The sequence below is a fragment of the Nycticebus coucang genome, chromosome 8 (genome assembly GCF_027406575.1).
Source record: "Nycticebus coucang isolate mNycCou1 chromosome 8, mNycCou1.pri, whole genome shotgun sequence".
NCBI classification, from domain to species: Eukaryota; Metazoa; Chordata; class Mammalia; order Primates; family Lorisidae; genus Nycticebus; species Nycticebus coucang.
In genome coordinates this window covers 52,228,653-52,246,531 of record NC_069787.1, presented here as the reverse complement: position 1 = coordinate 52,246,531, position 17,879 = coordinate 52,228,653, and the positions used below count along the sequence as shown (strand labels likewise).

Sequence of the window (17,879 nt, the reverse complement as noted above, 5' to 3'; positions counted from 1 at the left end):
TTTATTAGGCTGCTTTATAGCTTATTAACCATTATCTTAATTGGGACTATGATTAAATATGGTTAGTGGGGCCCTTCTGAGTGTGGCTTTGGCCATTTGGAGGTAAGCCATCTCTACAGAGACTGGCAAGGTCATATTATTTGGGGTCACAATCTCAGAAAAACTACATGCAACTTCACGAGGCCCTGGCACATAGTAAGTACTCGGTATTTAATGAATGAGGAGGCGTTAATAAGCATGTCCTGTCCTATAGTGTGGAGCCTCTCAGGAGCAGGGCCCAGGAGCACAGAGGGCATCTACAAGTATAAGGTATGAGCTTCACACACCAAATGTCTACTTGGAATGGTAAAACACCACCTAAATGTACCTGATACCCACATTTAAGGATTCAAGTTGATATGCTCAGTAGCCACAGAGGCTGAGAGAGATGAGGGAGACAGAGAGGCAAAGCCAGGGAGAGAATTTTTTTTTGCTTGAGACAGAGCCTCAAGCTGTCGCCCTGGGTAGAGTGCCGTGGCATCACAGCTCACAGCAACCTCCAACTCCTGGGCTTAAGCAATTCTCTTGCCTCAGCTTCCCAAGTAGCTGGGACTATAGGCACCCACCACAACGCCCAGCTATTTTTTTGTTGTAGTTGTCATTGTTGTTTGGCAGGCCCAGGCTGAATTCGAACCCACCAGCTCAGATGTATGTGGCTGGTGCCTTAGCCGCTTGAGCTACAGGCGCCAAACCCCAGGGAGAGAATATTGCAGGGGCATGGAGGATTCCTCCCGCTATTCCATTTCCTGAGCATTTGTCCCAGGGTGAGTCCAAGCCACAACTCTGAAGTTCCCTCCTCATTCTTGGATACTGTACTCCTCCCCACTCACATCAAATTCATCTGGGTACAGTGCCTCCTGTCTATAATCCCAGCACTCTGGGACACGGAGGCAGACCCTTGAGGCCAGGAGTTTGAGACCAGCCCTGGGCAACAACATGGTCAGACTTCATCTCTATAAGAAAATTTAAAAACTAGCCAGGTGTGGTGGCATGTGGCCATAGTCCCAGCTATTCAGAAGGTGAGGTAGGTAGATTGCTTGAGGCCAGAAGCTAGGCAACCCATCTCTACAAAAAGAATGTTAAAACTGGCCAGGTGTGATGACATGTGGCTGTAGTCCCAGCTACTCAAGAGCCTGAGCCAGGAAGACTGTTAGAGCCCAGGAGTTTGAAGCTGCAGTGAGATGTGATTGCACCACTGCACTCCAGCCTGGGTGACAAAAAGAGACCCTGACTCTTAAAAAAAAAAAAAAAAGAAAGGAAAGAAAGAAAAGATCAATTATTTTTGTACAACATGGCCCCAAACACAAACCAGCTACTTCTTTGGTGTCATCCAAAGAAACAACCATCATTTTCAGCTCTGGCTATGCAGATCATATTTGTGTTAGTCTCCAACCTAGCTTCCCCCGGGAGGGAGAGTTCAGGGTAACCTTGACCACCCAGCTCTTCCCAGCTGGTGCTGTCTACGGCCCAGCACTGCTGCATCAGCTGCTCTGACTGCTAAGCATCACAGGTTGCTTGGCCACATCTCCAGCCCATCCTCCTCCATCTGCTCCACCATGGGTCTGGCCTTCTACCAGATTAAAGCACCATTTGGAGAAATTCTCAGATTCAGGTGAGCAAGACCAGATACTTAGGGATGCCACAACCCAAGGCACTGGACAGAGTCAGCACTGGGAAGACTCCCCAGCCACTGCCTCTAACACTGCTCTTTAACTTGCAAAGAGTAGACCACGAGATATTTTTAGTATCTAGATCCCTGTCTGAGGCCACTGCTCTGGCTTCTGTCAAGCGCTAACATCATCAGGAGAGGCATGTGTGTTGTGGAAGGGCCTGGAATAAGGTGAAACTGAAGATGTGGATCCTGGAAGAAGGAGAGATGGAATGGTATGGGACTTGAGTGCAGAGTCCCTGAGGTATCACTGCATCACTGCTATAAGTGGTGAATACCACCTACCTCATTTTGGCCTGGAAGCTAAAATTGATCAGCATTGCAAGCTGTTCTTGTTGCAAGCAATTACCACACTAATTGCTACAAAGAGACCTTATACCTACATCTCAAAATTATGCCAACAGAACTGTGCTGGAAGCTACTTTTTTTTTTTTTTTTGAGACAGAGTCTTACTCTGTCACTGTGGGTAGAGTGCCATGGTGTCATGACAGCTCATGGCAACTTCAGACTCCTGAGCTCAAGCGATCCTCTTGCCTTAGCCTCCCAAGAACTACCTGGAACTATAGGCATGTACCATCATGCCCAGCTAATTTTTCTAATTTTAGTAGAGATGAGGTCTCGCTCTTGCTCAGGCTGGTCTAAAACTCTCAAGCTCAAGAAATCCTCACACTTTGGCCTCCCAGAGTGCTAGGATTACAGGCATGAGCCACTGCAGAAGCTACATTTTTTAAGAGCTGTGAGAGGTCAGAGCCTGCACTGGAGGGGCCACTGGCTAGTTCTAGGTCAGGGCTTTGAGTTCATCCCCTCCAGTATTAGAAAAGGCACTCTGTAGATAGCTGCAGTAAGCCAGCTTCCTTCAGCCTGGGGCTAGGGGCAGAGATTGGGGGTGGCCATCTCTATACCCCAGGACTGAGAGATGCCCAAGGGCGAGGCACTGACATGGATTATCTCACTGAATTCTTGCACCAACCCTAGAAGGCAAGGACCATTGCTGTTTCACAAAAGGAAGGAGGAGGAGGAGGCGGGGAAGGAGAAGAAAAAGAAGAAGTGGCAGAGCATGGGGACTCATACCTGCAATCCTAACACTCTGGAAGGCCCAGGCAGGAGCATCTCTTGAGCTCAGCAGTTCAAGGCCGACCTGAGCAAGAGCAAGACCCCCCATCCCCCCATCTCTACTAAAACTAGGAAAACTATCCAGGTGTTGTGGTGGACACCTACAGTCCCACCTACTTGGGAAGCTGAGGCAGGATGATTGCTTGAACCCAGGAGTTTAAGGTTGCTGTGAGCTAGGCTAACACCACGGCATTCTAGCCTGTGGCAACAGAGTTAGATTCTGTCTCAAAAAAAAAAAAATCAGGAAACTAGATACAAGAAGTTAAGACTTGGCAAAGGCACACAGCAAAAGCTGAGACTTGAACTAGGCATCTGACCTGGAGTCTGTCTTGCTCACAACTGTATTAGAATGTACATAGTAAAGCTCAGTAATGGTTGAATGAATGAACGAACAAATAATTTCAAAGCAATTTCAGGAAGGGTGGTGGGGAACAGTGTCTCAGTGAGGACTTGGAGAAGCTGCTCATGAGCCTGACATCACCCCCCTGGAAGCCAACCAAGCAGGTGATATTCTCAGACCCCTATCAAGACAGCCACTCAGTCCTCTGTACACTTAGGGTTGCCAACTTCTGTAAAAGGATTTGTGCACTTAATACAGTTGTTGGTAATGACCACAGCCACTGATGACTCAGTGCAGCCTGTTTATAGGGAGTAAACCTGGTGCTCTTCTTATGCACCCACAGCCTCAAAACGAAGCCAGCATCATACCCATTTTCAAGACAGCAAAACCTGAGCTCCAAGAGTTGGTCACTTGCTTATGGTCACAGCACTTAAACTCTGAGCAGCTGACCCAAGAGCATTTTCCCTGCTACACAGTACCCAACACTCACCGTGGTTAATCAGAAAGTTAGAAAGATGAGATAAGTGCTGTTCTAACTCTTCAAGTGGAAAGTTCTGTGTTGATCTAAAGTTCATCAGCACTTCCACCCCAGTCACTGGCATGCAAGAGGAATTCTAGGTCTCCCCAGCCGGAAACTGTGGCACCACCAATCCCTCATTCTTCTCCTCAGCTGGCTGGAGAAGTACTGACCAGCATTTGCTAAGTGCCACCTCCTGTAAGGCACAACTGTCTGCAGCAAGTCCTGTTAATTTTTCATTTAAAAAATATCTCTTCCCATTTGTTTATTTTTGTTGTTGTTGCAATCGCCATGGCAGTCTTCTTCATGAAGTCTTTCCCCAGGCCAATATATTCCAGTGTTTTTCCTATGCTTTCTTGGAGGATTTTTATTGTTTCATGCCTTAAATTTAAGTCCTTTATCCATTTTGAATCAATTTTTGTGAGTGGGAAAGGTGTGGGTCCAGTTTCAGTCTTTTACATGTAGACATCCAGTTCTCCCAACACCATTTATTGAATAGGGAGTCTTTTCCCCCAAGGTATGTTCTTGTTTGGTTTATCAAAGATTAGGTGGTTGTAAGATGTTAGTTTCATTTCTTGGTTTTCAATTCGATTCCAAGTGTCTATGTCTCTATTTTTGTGCCAGTACCAGGCTGTCTTGACCACTATGGCTTTGTAGTACAGACTAAAATCTCGTATGCCGATACCCCCAGCTTTATTTTTAATACTAAGAACTGCTTTAGCTATGGGGGGGTTTTCTGGTTCCATACAAAATGCAGAATCATTTTTTCCAAATCTTGAAAGTACGATGTTGGTATTTTGATAGGAATGGCATTGAATAGGTAGATTGCTTTGGAAAGTATAGAAATTTTAACAATGTTGATTCTTCCCATCCATGAGCATGGTATGTTCTTCCATTTGTTAATGTCCTCTGCTATTTCCTTTCTGAGGAGTTCATAGTTTTCTTTATAGAGGTCCTTCACCTCCTTCGTTAGGTATACTCCTAGGTATTTCATTTTCTTTGAAACGATGGTGAAGGGAGTTGTGTCCTTAATTAGCTTCTCATCTTGACTGTTATTGGCGTATACAAAGGCTACTGACTTGTGGACATTGATTTTATATCCTGAAACATTACTGTATTTTCTGATGACTTCTAGGAGTCTTGTGGTTGAGTCTTTGGGATTCTCTAAGTATAAGATCATGTCGTCAGCAAAGAGGGAGAGTTTGACCTCCTCTGCTCCCATTTGGATTCCCTTTATTTCCTTGTCTTGCCTAATTGTATTGGCTAGAACTTCCAGCACTATGTTAAATAGTAAAGGTGACAGAGGACAACCTTGTCTGGTTCCAAATGGGACTTCATTAAACTGAAAAGCTTCTGCACAGCTAAGGAGACAACAACCAAAGCAAAGAGACAACCTACACAATGGGAAAGGATATTTGCATATTTTCAATCAGACAAAAGCTTGATAACTAGGATCTATAGAGAACTCAAATTAATCCACATGAAAAAAGCCAATAATCTCATATATCAATGGGCAAGAGACATGAATAGAACCTTCTCTAAAGATGACAGACGAATGGCTAACAAACATATGAAAAAATGTTCATCACCTCTATATATTAGAGAAATGCAAATCAAAACAACCCTGAGATATCAACTAACCCCAGTGAGAATGGCCCACATCACAAAATCTCAAAACTGCAGATGCTGGCGTGGATGTGGAGAGAAGGGAACACTTTTACACTGCTGGTGGGACTGCAAACTAGTACAACCTTTCTGGAAGGAAGTATGGAGAAACCTCAAAGCACTCAAGCTAGACCTCCCATTTGATCCTGCAATCCCATTACTGGGCATCTACCCAGAAGGAAAAAAATCCTTTTATCATAAGGACACTTGTACTAGACTGTTTATTGCAGCTCAATTTACAATTGCCAAAACTTGGAAACAGCCTAAATGCCCACCAACCCAGGAATGGATTAACAAGCTGTGGTATATGTATACCATGGAATACTATTCAGCCATTAAAAAAAATGGAGACTTTACATCCTTCGTATTAACCTGGATGGACGTGAAAGACATTATTCTTAGTAAAGCATCACAAGAATGGAGAAGCATGAATCCTATGTACTCAATTTTGATATGAGGACAATTAATGACAATTAAAGTTATGGGGAGGGAGGAAAAGCAGAAAGAGGGACGGAGGGAGGGGGTGGGGCCTTGGTGTGTGTCACAGTTTATGGGGGCAAGACATGATTGCAAGAGGGACTTTACCTAACAATTGCAATCAGTGTAACCTGGCTTATTGTACCCTCAATGAATCCCCAACAATAAAAAAAAAAAATGTCTCTTCCAGGAAGCACGGAATATTGGTGAGGATGTGAAGCAACCACAACTCTCACATACTGCAGCTGCTGGGAGGAATCACCTTGGAAGACTGGCGATCTCTAATCAACCTGTATTTGCACCTACATAAAAACATGTGTCCTGACAGACATGTTCTAGGATGTCTGCAGTAGCACTAGGCATAATGGCCCTGTATGAGTTTGCTGTTGCTTCTGTAACATGTTACAAACTTAATGACTTAAAACAACACAAATGTATCCTCTCACAGTTCTGGAGATCAGAAACAGCTCTAAAATGAATTGTCAGGGCTGCATTCCTTCTGAAGGATTTAAGGGAGAAACTGTCCCAGCCTTTTCCAGCTTCTACAACAGTGGTTCTCAACCTTCCTAATGCCACGACCTTTTAATACAGTTCCTCATGTTGTGGTGACCCCCAACCATACAATTATTTCATCGCTACTTCATAACTGTAATTTTGCTACTGCTATGAATTGCAATGCAAATATCTGATATGCAGGAGACCCCAAAGGGGTTGCGACCCACAGGTTGAGAACCGCTGTTCTAGAAGCTACTTTGTATTTCCCAGCTTGTGGGTCCTTCCTCCAAATTCAGAGCCAGCAACATGACATTTCTAAACCTCTCTCTTTTCTCACCTCTGCTTTAGTCATCACACCTGGTTCTCTGAACCTGACCCTTTTCTACCCTCTTATAAGGATCCCTGTGACTACATTGGCCTCTCCAGGATAAATCAGGATAATCGCCCCTTGTTAAGATCCTAACTTCACCACCTCTGCCAAATCTCTTTTGCCATGTAAAGTAACATCACCCCAGGTATTATTAGAGATTAGGTCATGGACATCTTTCCAGGGCTGTTACGTGAACTACCACAAGCCCCAAACTGGAAGCTACCCAAAGGTTCATCAAAAGTAAAAGGAGGCCAGGCACGGTGGCTCACACCTGTAATCCTATCACTCTAGGATGGGACAGGGATTTTCAACCAGTGTGTGGCAAAAATTTTTAAAGATGATTAATTAAATTATTTTTGAAAGAAGTTCAAAGCACAGTAAGTATATTCTTTTCTGTTTTTTTCACTCTTTTTTCTGATCGACATCATTTAAGTGTGCCACGGAAGTTTAACTATATTCAAGTGTGCCATGAAATTAAAAAGTTTGAAAACACTGCCCTCAGAGGCTGAGGCAGGAGGATTGCTTCAACCCAGGAGTTTGAGGTTGCTGTGAGCTAGGCTGACACCACAGCAGCTAGCCCAGGTGACAGAGCAAGACTCTGTTTTCAAAAAGAAAAAAAAGAGTAGAATGAAATCAAAGGAGGTGATTCACAGCAATAAGAATGGATGAGCCACAAGTGCATGTAACTAGGGTGACTCTCACCAAACAATGCTGAGTCTAACAAACTGAACTCAAGAGTTTGTGCTGTACCAGTCTATCCTCAGAAAATACACAAACAGGCAAAACTGTGCTGGGCTGTTAGCGGTCAGGATGGTGGTTGTAGTCGGGAGTAGCGGCTGGAAGGGGGCACGAGAGAACTTCTTGCGTGCTGGTAAGGCTCTGTTTCTTCACAGGGGTTTGTTCAGTTTGTTAAAATCCATCAAGCTGTACAGTTACAGTGGGGCCCTTCTCTGAGGGTATGTTGTGCTTCAATAAGAACCTTTAAGGAATGGCTCCACCTCTTTCATCCCCTTTCCCCTCCACAGGCCTGTGTCATTTTACCTCTGGATGAGGCAGACCCCAGCTGACCTCCTCACCACACCTTTCCCAGCCAACTGCTGCCCACCAGACTGATCTGGAGCTGACCAGGGACCTGACACCCACTGTACTGCACCCTCCTCGGGCTGTCCCTCAGACCACTGCTCACTGGCTGTGGGCCCCATCTGTGTGCCTCATTTCCTCCCAGGAGCTCCTCCTTCCCACCAACTTCTGTAGGACTTGAAATACAAACCACATCATTTGGATTTAACTACAACTGTCATATATTGGTGCTAATAGTTCCAAACACCTGGTCTCATCTCCCGGAACAGACCGCAAACATCTCAAAAGCAGAATGTCTCCAGGTCTTGCGTATTCCATTCTCCTAGTTCTAACTGCACATGAACTTCTAGTGATAATTAATAATTACCACTAACAACAGCCATTACTGAGCACCTGCTAGGCATGGGATCAGTGCTCCTCATGTGTTACCTCATATCCTCTTCTCCCCCCCTATGAATAGTGCTATCACGACCCCTCTTTTGAACAGGAGGAAACTGAGGCACAGAGTGGCTAATTATCTTGCTCAAGGTCCCAGATTTCTTTACAGGAAGGGAAGGATCTGAATCCAGATCTGATTCCAGAGTCAATGCTCTTAAGCCAGACCCTACTCTGCTTCCACAACAACCTCACCCTCACAGGGGGGATTAGGCATATAGTTGGTGCTTAATAAGCACTTTCACATGTTTCATCACCAAAAAATACATACGAAGGAAAAAAACTCCTCATAAATACATAAATAACATATCAAGATCTTCACCAAATGAGACCTTTTCATCTTCAGATCACATAAGAGGTCATGCCCTCCAGGGAGGTTTGCAAAAGCTCCACGTGCTTCTGGCTCTACCTCATGCTTGGCACTCAGGGGCTTTATAAACATTTATCAGCAAATAACAGTTGAGGTTTGTCCTCCAGGCTTTTATCAAAGCAGGGGGAGCTGGATACATTTTTTTTCTCATCATCTGCCAATCTCAGGGCCAAAGCGCACATCAGAACTAAAGACTGATTGGACAACTCGGGCTGGAACCACAAGGTCCCAAGCCACCTGCCCCAGATGACCTCACCTCCCTTATGGCCAACAAACATGACCTAGAGCCCTTGGCTAAAAACAAGGCCACCACCCGCAAGGGCAGCTATGGCCACTAAGCTGAAGCAGAGATAATGACTTTGGCAGCCAAGCCATCAGGTCAGTTAGCAAACAGTGCTCTGACCGGTGTGGACACAGCATGCGTCTGTGCCAGCGTGGCATTGTCTCCAAGCATGCACTTATCACCCTTCGTCCGCCCAAGGATGGTCTCAAAGTACCTACGTGGATACAGATGAAAACTTCCTGTGCCCTAAGAACACTCAGACTGTGGAGGAGACATACCCTGTGAAGAACCACTAAAATGTCCATCAACAGGGTTTGGGGAAATAAATGACTGCCTAGGGTAGAATACTACGCAACAGCTACAAGGCAAATCTAGACACACCATCGTGGGAAACACAGCTCGACTTAACATGATGGGGGCAAAAGCAAGAACAGTACCTAACATATGTTTCCCCCCAAAACACAAAACGCACATATTCCTAGACTTCAGCTGGATGAAGCAGTGCTATGCTAGAGCCGGCCCATATCAGCTTGAGAGAGGCGACAGTGTGACTCCCTCCAACTCTGTGCTCAGTCATGTCAGGTTGATGCCTTGAAATTGGCCATTGGTAGGAGTTTTATACCATGGATATCAGAAAATGCTGTAAACCATGGTTCCCCCTTCCCAACCTGTATGTGAGAGCTAGTTGTTAAACACTTCCCAGCCCCACACGACCTACACATAAATGTATTTTTGAAAGTTTAGAAGACACAACCCTAAAGTCATTTTTAAATGGCTGCCTCTGAAATGGCACATGGGATTACCTTGAGGTTAAAACAGGCTGCAGTTATATCTGTACCACCAGCATTTTTACAAGACCAACAACCAAAAAACAAGTGTTTACCTCTGTTGGGCTTACTAAAATTGTTCCAAAGTTAAAAAAAAACAACAAACCACTGTTGATTACAGTACAACGTGATAAAGCAGTAGTGGAGGGTTGTACAGTTAACAAGGGGAGGAGCACCAAGTCAGCCCAAGGGAAGCGCAGAGGGCTTCTTGGAGGAGGTGATGCCCAGGCTGAGTTTTGAAGGGTGAATAAGAGCCTGCCAGGCCAACAAGCCTGGGCTGCTATGGGTAAAGGGTACCATATAAGTAACCACAGGGAAGACAGAGAAATCACAAGAGTGAAGTAGAGGGCGAAGAGAAGGATAGGAGGGCTGGAGCACTGACTGTGAGATCATCTCGTTGGGCCTCTCTGGATTAAATGAGATCACATATGTCAACGTTTAGCCAGGAGGACACACTCAACGGTTAGTGCTATCTGCTTCTGTTTGTATTTCTACTCCATTCTTCCAAGACACCAAAACTGCAGAGGTCATGGGGGATTGTTTGGCAAGAATTTGGAAATGAGGGGCCACAACCACTCTCAGAGGGTGATTGTGTAAGCTCAGTCACTCTTGTCCCCCCTCGAGTTTTTCCCCAGGTTCCCTCAAGACGGGCTGTGGCATGTTCCTAGTGCAGCTGCTGCACAGCTCCTCACCCAGTGTCGCTAACGCATGCCTGCGGGTCTCCCCCGCACTGGGCTTGTGGTCCCCTAACTCTGAGCACACCGAGAAGTGCAATCCTGTTGAATGAATGAACAAATTCAACAAACTACCCACTTCTCCGCTCTAAGGAAAGATAACAGAAATCTGCTGCCACTGTGGTGGCATCACCACAGCTAAACAAATAAAGTTGCTCTCATGGGGCCGTGGCCATCCCAGAATCACAGAAAAAAGAAGCTCCAAGAAGCAAAACCACATGGTAACCCCCACCCCCAGCCCTTAAGTCACCATCCCCTGAAGGAAGATGTTTTCTGGGGACACAAGGACTTGAGGTGCTACATTTCTAAACACAATGTCAATTTGCCCCAGTGGTGAAACGGATGCCATAAGCTAATGCCATTACTTGCTGCAGCAAGTATTTCCAACTCACTCCTGCCAGGCAGCCTTTGAGTTCAGTGTTTGCCTCTCCTTGTGGCTTAATTACACAGAGAGGCTGAGTACCAGTGCCAGCTCTCACTGCATACGTGACAGCTGCCATTGCATGCTGACATGGGGAGTGTTAAGGGGGTTGGGTCAGTCCTCAGGGTCACATTGCAGGTTTCCAGCCTTCCCAGTAGAAGATCAGATCCCAGATCCTCAAATAGGGGGCTTGGTGGAGACACCACCCGCAATCAAGCTCTGCTAGCTCCAGGAGGCCTGTCCTTAGGCCAAAAGCTGTTCCAATTTCAACCAGAGCATCTCATCTCCTACGAGGTCAGACAATTAAGTTCGTGAACTCGTTCTAGAAAAAGTGCTACACACCTCATTGCTGAATATCACTACAGTCACCTCTGAAGTACTCTCTTTGGGAAGCTATGTACTGAAGCCAGCACCTAGTCCACCCTTCAAAGCAATTTTGGAACTCTTTTTTCTGGAATGGCCATTACAACTGTCATTGTATGAGATCAGACAATTAAGTTTCATCCTAGAAAAAGTGCTACATACCTCATTGCTGAATATCACTGCGGTCCCCAGATGGCCAAGGGGAGTAGTAGGCAACTATAGTGATATTCAGCAATGTGGCACTTTTTCTAGGATGAGGTCACGAACTCAATTGTCTGGTCTAATAAGTGATGTATATGCTAGGGTTTGGAGGTAAGTTCTTGAGATTGTTCCAGTGCAATGAAAAAATGTTTAAAAAGAAAAAAAAAATCTTCTTTTATCTAAAACCACTACCACCTGTCTGCCTTTTTCTAGATCTCTCCAATAATGTCATCAGTAGATTTTTGTCGGACAGAGAGCACACTTATAGATTCACAGAGGACACGGAGGACTCAAAGGTAGGAGGGAACAAGACACAGTGGTCAGAGCAGGCTGCAGGGCCCCTATTCTGTGCTGCCTGCTGTAAGATGGACATGGACCCAGCAACAGGTCATTATCCATCATCACTGCTGTCCTCCTCACACAGGCAATGTGACAATGGCCTTTTCATGTGCTAGGTACCCTGCTGAGGACTTCAAATGCTGGACCCTCTCAGCAACAGTGTCAGGGACTCTTATCTCCTCGCAGAGGAGGAAACTGAGGCACAGAGAGCACAGACTTGTCTACAGAGCTAGTCAGTGGAAGAAAGAACCAGGGCATAAGTATACAATCCAAGGACACTTGTCCCAAAACAAAGGCCCAAATGGCCCAGAAACGGTTTCATACTAATTTTTCTCACTGGGGTTAAAACTGGATCCCTTGGGCAGAGAAAGATTTTCTGACCAAATCCTTCACCAACCAGGGAATTTGTTTAAAAGAGCTTCACAGAATTCAGTCTCTAGCTCCACTCTAGGACAGCAGCCTGGTTTGCCTCGCTGTCATTCATTATGTACGAGGACAGCATACCTCACGCCCAAAGAGTGCTTCAAAAATGTAGCAAAAAAAAAAAAAAAGAGTGAGCTCTCTTAGAAGTGCAATTATAAATAATGTTTCATGAAATTGTACTCACCTAGCCACTTGGAGACAATTTAAAATTCACTGAAATCTATGGGCTCTAGTTAAGAAGAATGGATGATGAAAATATATTAAGGACTTGCTTTCTCTCTCTACAAGTTATACAAGATCCCTGAGATACACACAGTGTTACCCACATTTTAGGAAGAAAATCAACTCTAGCTTAAGCAGTCGAGATTCAACAGCTAGAACTGAACAATGGGGATGGAAAAGCTGGTTCTGACTCCTGGGTCCAGACTTCCCGAATTTCCAAAAATCTTGGTTCTGGCACCTGAGCACATATGCAGCCTGATGGCTCTGCAAAATAAAAATCTGGCTCACTCTCAGCTCCACTTCTGTGCCATGACACCAAGTGTCAGTTGAGAAAGACCCTGCAAGGGGGAGGACCAATATCAGGCTTCTGACACTGGAGGGCAAATTCTAAATTTAGTGGGGAAATCCTACAGAGTTCAAAATTCCCCTGGAAAACCCCTCAGGAAGGTATATCTTGGACAGTCACTCACCCTCCCTGGAGGAGCCCACCCTTGCTCCCCCAGCACCAGAGCAGGTGGCTGTGTGTTCAGCAGCAATGTAGGTGAAGTCGGCAGCTAGAACCAAAGGAAAACACAGACCTGTAACCCTCAGACTCACATGGATGATGAAAAGGGCCACCCCATGCTAGTTGAAGGACTCAGGATGTGAGGCCAGTTTGGGGGACCCGTGAGTTCATTATCTCCAACCCTCCAAGTTCTCTAGAACATAAGCTCATTAAGCAGAATACTGGGATTAAATGGTTGTCTCTCTACTTTCTCAGAGATTCTAGTTCTGTTCACATAAATTAAATGCAAGAGGAATGGAATTCCTAGACACCCTAATTGCATAAGGACTTGTTTTTACATAAGCTACTAAAACATTTATATTGTAAAATCATTAAGAACATAGATAACCAATGGATGCCTTGGGTTCCAAAGCTAAACTATTAGGACTCTAATTTGACCTCTGCCACTTGGCAGCTAAGAAACCTTAGAAAGGACAGCTCTGTGTCTCAGTTTCCCCATCTGTGAAATGGGGATCATAATGGTGCATAATGGAGCTAACGTAGGTATCTAATGAAACAGTGCAAGCAAAGAGCCCAGTGTAGTGCCTTGCAAGAGTTAGTGTCCCTTTGTCCTCTATAAAAACAAACTAAAAAGATAAGAAAGCAGAGGGCCTCTCAGAGAAGTTAAACAGCTTACTGGAGGTCCCTTGGAGAGCATGTTGCAGAGCCGATGCTGGATTCAGTGCAGCAGGTCCTGGGAGCTGGATGTAAGACAGAAGAGCTCTGCTGGAATGAAGCTAGCCCAGGGCATCTGGGTTAAAGGATCTGCAGATAGAATCCGAACCCTCCAGGGGCTGGGATGCTGAGCATACAGAAGGATGGGAACAAGAGGGGTGGGGAAAAGACACTTCCAGAGAACATAAAAATACCCCTGAGGAACGACTACAGATCCACCCAGAGGGCAAGACTGTACAGGCCTGGAGATCTCAGGAGGCAGGAAGCCAGCCATCCCAGCCACAGTCACAAAGAAAGTGACTTGAGTGACAGTAACCCTAGATGAGTCTTTTTTTTTTTTTTTTTGAGACACAGTCTCACCTTGTTGCCCTTAGTAGAGTGCCGTAGTGTCACAACTCACAGCAACCTCAAACTCTTGGGCTTAAGCGATTCTCTTGCCTCAGTCTCCCAAGTAGCTGCCCGCCACAACACCCGGCTATTTTTTTGTCGCAGTTGTCATTGTTGTTTAGCTGGCCCAGGCCGGGTTCGAACCGGCCAGGCTGGGTGTATGTGGCACTGAGCTATGGGTGCCACCCAACACTAGATGAGTCTTTGCACACTTCAGCCCCATCCTGCAGGTCCAGATATGCACAGGCCTTCAGCCCATCCAGCGCCCCCTCTTCCCAGCGCCCCCACCCCCACTGACTCCAGGATTACAAATCCCTACCCTTTTGCCCAAGTGACACATGCCCATAACACACACAAGAAATAACAATGAGGGGCGGCGCCTGTGGCTCAGTGAGTAGGGCACTGGCCACATATATCGAGGTGGCAGTTTCAAACCCAGCCCTGGCCAATCAGCAACAAAAAAATAGCTGGCCATTGTGGCAGTCGCTTATAGTCCCAGCTACTTGGGAGGCTGAGGCAAGAGAATAGTCTAAGCCCAAGAGCTGGAAGTTGCTGTGAGATGTGACGCCACGGCACTCTACCGAGGGCGACAAAGTAAGACTCTATCTCTAAAAAAAAAAAAAAAGTCAAGAAAGAAAGAAAAATAACAATTAGGACTGAGCATTCAGGAGCTCAGCCAGACAGGCCAGGCGTCCAGCATCAGCCTCTGTTCCGTCAGATACTGAACCTTCCCTGACTGCTTTGGTGGAGAAGGACTAACCACAATGGGACTTCTATCACTCAGCAGATTTGTACATGTCAAGAGCCAGAGCATAATTTCTACAAAGCCCGTCTGGAAATGTGCAGGAGGCAGGGAGATACGGTGAAGGAAGAACCTTTCTGTTTGGTTATAATCATTCCTCCGTATCCAAGGAGGGGCAGACAATGGAAATAGGCAGATGCATCCAGAGGCAAAGCCTGGCACTTGAGCCCTTGCTCTGTTGGGGTGGGAGCAGCTGTTCCCCACTGCTCCCTCCCAAGAGGCTGGCAGGGAGAACCAGACCACAATCCAAAGCTGATTTGGGGGCAGAGGCTCCCAAGTTGTTGGAAGATCAGCAGTGATAAAGATACTTGCCCTTATATAATCACTGATGGAAGCGGAGAGACACTCTAGTTCAGAACCACCCAGGCATTTTAACTCCCGCTGATTGCAGGAGGGGAGCAGCTGCTGTCACTACCCAGAAACCCTGCCTAGTGACCTGGCACCAAGAAAACCAACCTCACCCAGCATGGCAGGACATGCCAGGGCCTGTGGCTGAGGATGAGACTGTCAGAGCCAGGAGGCCCCACAGCGTTCAGAGCCTACAGGTGTCCTGACACGGCAGGGCAGAATCGGCCAAGCCCAGAATCACACTCAGCCCAGCTCAGGCCTTCTGAATCAGACTGGCCAAGGCTGGGAATCTGTGCTTGAGACTCCTTCCCAGCTGACGGAGGCAGCCAGCCCACACTGGCTGCTTTGCAATCTGGCTCAGGCCAGCCTGCTGAGCTTACCATTCCAGTGTCACCATGTGTCTGGTTCTGCCAGGACAGTCTCTGCCCTATGGGGACAGAGAATGTTGTAGGCATCTGGGATCACCTTAGGAGCTTGCAAGAAATGCAAATGTCTCAGCTCTACTGCCTGGGATTGGAGTTCTGAGGGGCTTAGAATCCAGTGGGGAGGGCAGCGCCTGTGGCTCAAAGGAGTAGGGCACAGGCCCCATATACCAGAGGTGGCAGGTTCAAACCCAGCCCCAGGCCGAGAAAAAGAATCCAGTAGGGAAAACAAAAGCAAATCCTAACAGGAAGAGAAATCAGAAACTGATGGCCAAGGAGAGAATTCCCACAGAGAAACTAGGCCTGGGGGAGCTGAGGGTGGCCTCGGGGCACAAGGAGGCAAGGATGTGTGCCTGCCCAGCACCCACCACCAGCCTACCAGGGCACTTCTCTAACCCCACCTTACAGATGAGGACAGGGGCTGGGGTGTGGGGGGGGTGAGCCACGGCAGCTGCAGCACTTGCTCTCTCCATTCTCACCCCCTCTGTACCTGAGTCCTAAGCTCCAGGACACCTCTCTCCATCAGATTCTGAGGCTAGAGACCTGGGCAGTGTCTTCAACCCTTCTCCCATCCCACCCCAAGCTCCAGTCAACAACTAAGGCCTGCCCTGCTCGCTCCACTCCCTTCCCTCTCTCCAGCTCCGCTGCTGCCACCTCTCCATGACCACCTGTGGTACTGAAATACAAGCCAAGACAGCCGAGTCCCTCCCTGGCTTAAACCTCTCCAGAGGCTTTCCACAGTTCTAAAAATACAAATCTTCCTCCTAAGTTTGCCCTAGGGCCTCCCCACAGGCTGCCCCCTGTGCCTGCACACTATTGCATGTCACTCTGAACTGTTCTCAGCTGAGAGCCCTTCAGTGACCCACCGGGACTGCAGGAAGAGAGTTGGGTCCCCTGCTTTCCCCATAAGGCAAGGCCACAGAGCAGGAGCAGCACAGTCCTGCCCATGGCTGGTCCTAAGGGCATAGACACGTGTGTGTGTGTGTGTGTGTGTGTGTGTGTGTGTGTGTGTGTGTGTGTGTGTATAGTGGGGACAAGGAGGGGAAGAAAAGGGAAAGTCGGCTGGGTCGTTAACTGACCAAGGGATGCTACAGCTGGTTTGAGATCCAAGTACAGTAGCAAGGGAAAGACCACCTTAGTTGGACAGGCTGGGGCCAGACTGGGAAGGGAAGGCTGTGAATACCACAGAAAGGAGCAAGGATATAACCCCATGGGCCACGGACAGCTGTGGACAAGCGTGGACAACCATGGACAGCTGTGGGCAGCACAGAGGCTCTCGAAAGCAGGGGAATAATACGATAAAATTCACATTCACACATTATTGTCAATTTCTCTCATCTCTTTGAAAGGCAATCTGTCAATAACTACCAAAATTTTAAATCTGTCTCTCCGCTCATCCAGCAGTTTTGAGTCGACTTAAGGATACTCATTACAGCATCCTTTCCTGTTAACAAAAGTGAGAAATAGCCTAAATGGTCATTTGGAGGATGAATTACAGCAGAGAAGCCCACTGGCCCTTTTCCCATCACATAGAGCTAGAATTGTCTCAGCATTCATAATCTGATTGCATTTTAGAAAGGTCATATGGAGTATGTACAGTGTGCTGTGCAAAACCCCAGCAGGGTCAGGGGCAGTACCCCAAAATCTAATTCATAAATACGGCTGTTGCTGCATGAGTAATTATTTCTCATAGGTCCTATGAATAGCTTTGTATTAACTAGGTCCTATGAATAGCTTTGTATTAACTCAGGTCAGGTTTGGTCATTAAATGAGTTTGCACCAAACTTAAAAAAACACACGAAAGTGGTTTTCCTTGTGACACCACAGCACTCTACCTCCACAGGGCAATAAAGTGAGACTCTGTCTCTATAAAAAAAAAAGTGGTTTTCTTGAATCTATAACTGTGGATAAGGGTCAGATGATAGGATAATAAAAATAATAATACCAGCGAACATTTACTGAGCCCTACAAACACTGGTACCGCCCCAGGGGCTTTGCACATGCTGACTCCCTGCCCACTGTGGGCACAGACATACTTCATTATTCAGCACCTCTAAACACCCACCCCCACCTACCACCACCACCACCAGCGCTCAGGCACTCCTCTAAGTGCTTTATGGTAATCACCCCACTAAATCCACACCACAGCCCAAAGGGTAGCATCATTACTATTGTTGCGTTGTCCAGATTTATCCCTAATTATCCAATAAAAAGCTGAGGCATGCCTTGCCCAAGGCCACCAGCCCGTGTGCTGCTCCTTGTCCCTGTGCCTCTCACACCCTCATTCTGCTGTGCGTGTGCATTAGCTGGCCCATCCC

General features: G+C 46.7%; 1 protein-coding gene across 2 annotated transcripts in view; it reads right to left on the bottom strand.

Annotated features, from left to right (window-relative positions):
- Window positions 1–17,879, bottom strand: part of ARHGEF3 (Rho guanine nucleotide exchange factor 3) — a 323,685-nt gene that overhangs the window by 284,028 nt on the left and 21,778 nt on the right. The window lies entirely within an intron of this gene.